At 28.6% G+C, this 4,663-nt stretch overlaps 1 long non-coding RNA gene across 1 annotated transcript in view; it reads left to right on the top strand.

The window, feature by feature from the left end:
• Nucleotides 1–4,379, top strand: part of LOC124420529 — a 29,241-nt gene extending 24,862 nt beyond the window's left edge. The window contains exons 3-4 of the long non-coding RNA XR_006941248.1: nt 3,616–3,748; nt 3,904–4,379. This is a non-coding gene — a long non-coding RNA (uncharacterized LOC124420529). The remainder of the gene's footprint in view (nt 1–3,615; nt 3,749–3,903) is intronic.
• The last annotated feature ends 284 nt before the right edge of the window (nt 4,380–4,663 follow it).

Below are 4,663 nucleotides of genomic sequence, written 5' to 3'. Positions count from 1 at the left end.
GTCTATAGTCTAGTCTATAGTCTAGTCTATAGTCTAGTCTATAGTCTAGTCTATAGTCTAGTCTAAAGTCTAGTCTATAGTCTAGTCTATAGTCTAGTCTATAGTCTCAATTCTAGTCTATAGTCTAGTCTATAGTCTAATCTATAGTCTCAATTCTAGCCTATAGTCTAACCTATAGTCTTGTCTTTTGTCTAGTCTAGGTCCAACCTACAGGTAATGGCAACTATATACATATGTTCTGATTTAATATTTATCAATTCTCAAATATGTGTTTTATTTGTCCATTGCAAAAGAAGTGCCTGACCCTTTTCTATTTTATTAATAAAAATTGTACTTGTTTAGAAAACTAAATTAATTTTACTTCTAGAATTATTTTCTGGTATATGAAATGCAACAATGTTGAAAAGGAATAAAAACTTAACAATAACATGCCTCACCTTGTTTCTACACATGTATGCTCATGTATTTGTTACAAGGTTAGTAGTACAAACAATATCTTAAGATTTAAAAAAAACAAAAAAATAATGAAAAAATATATACATAGGTAGAAATCAACTACATAAGTCTCTCTTATCATTGTTCTCGAACGTTTGACCCTCACCTGACGTAAATATTAATAACAATTTCTTTTAACAAAAACATATTTTCCCCCTACAAAGAAACTAATATTATCCCTATATAAAACTGGTGCTGCTGATTGTATTTCAATTTAGCATTGTTATAACAACAATTGTTGCTGATTGCTGGGATTAGTAATAAAATAAACGTGATGTTGTGTAAATGTTAGAGCTTGTTGTTTTTAATAACAATTTTGATATTAAATAAGATTTCTTAAACGAGTGTATTTTTTACAGATTACCTGTTTCATACTTAAGCACAAGTAACAAAAAAGTGTCAATTACATGTGTCACCAGGTGTTTAAAAAGGTTTTTTTTGTGTATGAAATTTTCTAGTTTTTGTTTTTTTTTTTTAAGTACGCAAAAAAGGAAAACAAACATGACTTTTAATAAGTTTTTAGTTTTATATTTTTCTTCCTCATTTCATAAAAATGTTGCATAAATATATTTTCATTTGGATTTGTATGAAAGGAATCAAAAGGGGGAGCTTGGTTAAGAAAGTAACATACATTTCAAATAACATTTTGTAACACCATCTTAAGATAACACAAATTTGAACAAATACACACATGTTTGTACTTTACCATGTACTAAATATGTACATGTTCGTACTTGTACATGCATAAGTAAGTTTCCGTGTGTTTCCAGAAGCACTCAACAAAATATTGTTTAAAATTGGTATCATTTCTAAACACTTCATAGTTTTCGTTCCTAACATTAGTTGCATTATAAAACTTGTTATTGCTTCTCCTTTTGTTGGTTGTTGGTTTCGTAATTTGTGATCCTGCATAATACCCACTTAATGTCAGGATATACACACATAGACATACGCACACTACTAGACATATACATATTATTCACACTACTACTGATAAGTTCCAAAAGACCCTCTTGATCTCATACTATTATTTTTCTATCCACTCATTTTATATAGAGTATGAAGTATAAAATCTTTTTAGGCAAAAAGTGTGGTTATAAAACTGGTTATCAAATATTCGAATATTCGAATCGGTTATATAGTCATAATTTAGTCATAGTCTAGTCATAATCAAGTCATAGTCTAGTCATAGTCTTTCGCTTTTTCTTTAATTATTACAAAAATTCAGCTTTAGTTAAAACTATCAAACAAAACTAAACTTTTCAATCACTACTTTACATTCTGATGCTTACTACTGCTGCTGATACCCATTCGACTAATATTATTGCGTATTTCTATTCTATTGCTATATTTAAGTAGTAGTAGTAGTAGTAGTAGTAGTTGTATGCTTTAAAGCATGCACGGTCTGGTAAGTTTTGAAAATAAGTTTTCTTGAACGAGTGCGGTGGTGAGCAGCAAATTGGATGAAAACTCAAAGGTTTCCGCATAATTGTAAAGATAATTTAAGCGGTTGAGTAAATTTACAAAAGATTCACTCACAGCAGCAAACAAATAGGAAAATAAAACTAAACTATTCAGTAAGATGTTGCACATACTCTCTATTCATAAGTTAGTTGAGATGCAAACAAACATTCACATATTACAACTACACTTTTCTCTATTTGCTTATAAATACATTATTTTCTTGGCCTTGGTTGAAATCTAGAAAAAGAAATTATAATAGATGGAAAAAAAATAATTTTAAGTTTAAGTACATTGTGGAAAAATCAATTGAAGGTAAAGCTAATTAAGCTCATTGTGATACTTTTACATGAAATGTTGTTTTAATTTATCCGATGTCGAAGATTAACTTTGATTTTTTTGTAAATTAACTTATGTTAAAATTTATTCATTTAATATATTTTGAAATTTCTTAGGAATTTATTTCTTATTAAATATTAAATAAATTTAATTAAATATTTTTCATGTATACATTTAAGACCACTTAGTATTTCATTCGCTTATGAACAAGTTTTTTCTCTCGCCGAAAAAACACAATGCAAAAAAAGTTGAAAAAAAAACGGGGGAAAAAATTATTAAATGTACTTAACTCTCAACAACACCGAAAACAAACTCCATACCACTTGTGCGGTAGAAGGATGATGATGAATTTGTGCGCTGCAGTGGAATTAATTTGAAATACATAATTAGGGGTTTTAGTTTTAGCAAACACTCTATAACATGAAATTGTACCAATTTAGTTCTAGTTTAGTTCTAATTCAGTTCTAGTTTAGCTCTAGTTCAGTTCTAGTTCAGCTCTAGTTCAGTTCTAGGTCAGTTCTAGTTCAGTTCTAGTTCAGTTCTAGTTCAGTTCTAGTTTAGTTCTAGTTCAGTTCTAGTTCAGTTCTAGTTGAGTTCTAGTTGAGTTCTAGTTCAGTTCTAGTTGAATTCTAGTTCAGTTCTAGTTCAGTTCTAGTTCTAGTTCAGTTCTAGTTCAGTTCTAGTTCAGTTCTAGTTCAGTTCTAGTTCAGTTCTAGTTCAGTTCTAGTTCAGTTCTAGTTCAGTTCTAGTTCAGTTCTAGTTCAGTTCTAGTTCAGTTCTAGTTCAGTTCTAGTTCAGTTCTAGTTCAGTTCTAGTTCAGTTCTAGTTCAGTTCTAGTTCAGTTCTAGTTCAGTTGTAGTTCAGTTCTAGTACCCCCAAAGATATTTTCGTTTTCCCAAATAATACCACGTTTGCAACAGTCTACAACAACTCGATTGCCATATCGGTGGCAGTGGTAGGAGATATTTCAATGCCTACAGCTAAAAGAAAATTAAATCAAAAAAAGGTCAGAGAGCTGAGAATTAAAGTAAACAGTTGAAAAAAACAGCTGCAATATAACTAAATAATAAAATAAAATTGCGAAAAAAATAATCAACAAACTTTAATACAATCAAAGTATAAAGTTATTTTACCCACAATTTTTAAACTCATACTTAAAAAAAAAAAAAAAAAAAACAAAATAAAACTAAAGCAAAAAAAATCTAGCAGGTATATGCAACAAATTTTTGTTGCTGCAAACAAAAATAGTTAAATGTAAAACTTTTTAAATTTTTACGAATTTATTTTGTTTTTTATTTTTTTTTATTTTTTTTTCTCTAGCAATCTGTAGTAACGGACTAAAAGTTTTGATTTTAGCGTTAAAAACATTGTGAACCCGAAATGCAGCAAAGTTAAAACTGCGACGAAAACAAATAGTAAACTACAAGAGCTGGTGGTGGTGTTCTATAAAGTAGTAAGTATAAGATTTTAGCATTAATTAATTAAGAATTTATTGAATCTTTTGATTCATGAATTTTAACACGTATTAACGGATATTTATTCTATTTCCCTTTCTTGTTCTTTAAATTTTAAAAATCTACTGAATGTTTATTGATTGTGATTGACTAGCCAGATGTAGAAAAAGTTTCACGATATTAAACATTTTTGGAAATGTTACTTGCATTGCATTGTCACAGAGCATACAACAACTTGTGTATAATTTGTGCTTTGGAACATTGTGGACTTATATGGATGACGATTCTTCCTCCTTCTCATTGTAGTGCACTCATTTTCCCAGTCTAGATCCTTTTATTTATTCTCTTTTTAATATAACAAAATATTTTAAATGAAGAGAGTTCATGTTGCAACACAAAATAGTTTTTATTTTTTATTCTTGTCGCCCGAACCAGCAAAGTAAATGATGCGCTTTACTAAGTGCAACCATGCAACACATGAAATGTAATAAAATACAAAAAAAAAACGAGTAATCAAATTACCAGGCAACATTTTGACCCGAATCGACTAAAAGCAAAAATATGCTGGAAGGAGTCAACAGTAGTCCGCTGGTATTTCAATTTATTTGTACAACAGGAGTTGTTTACATTGATAAAGACAAACAATTGCAGTAAAGTATAGGAAAATTTTAAAAAGTTTATCAACAAAACATTTCTTTAAAGTTTTTGTCGTTTTTACATTAAATTGAGTGTAACATTGTTCACATTTTGTTAACAATTGACGAAATACTTAAGTTATATTTTGAACATTTAAAATATATTACACGTTATTTTACATTATTTACATTTTGTAAATAATCGATTTTATTAATGTTAAGAATGTTTTAGCACATATATACAATAAATTTAAAATATGTTCTTCTCTTATTTTCTTT

The sequence above is a fragment of the Lucilia cuprina genome, chromosome 6 (genome assembly GCF_022045245.1).
Source record: "Lucilia cuprina isolate Lc7/37 chromosome 6, ASM2204524v1, whole genome shotgun sequence".
Lineage (NCBI taxonomy): Eukaryota > Metazoa > Arthropoda > Insecta > Diptera > Calliphoridae > Lucilia > Lucilia cuprina.
The sequence above is the reverse complement of the archived record's forward strand: the minus strand, read 5'-3'. Positions and strand labels throughout refer to the sequence as shown.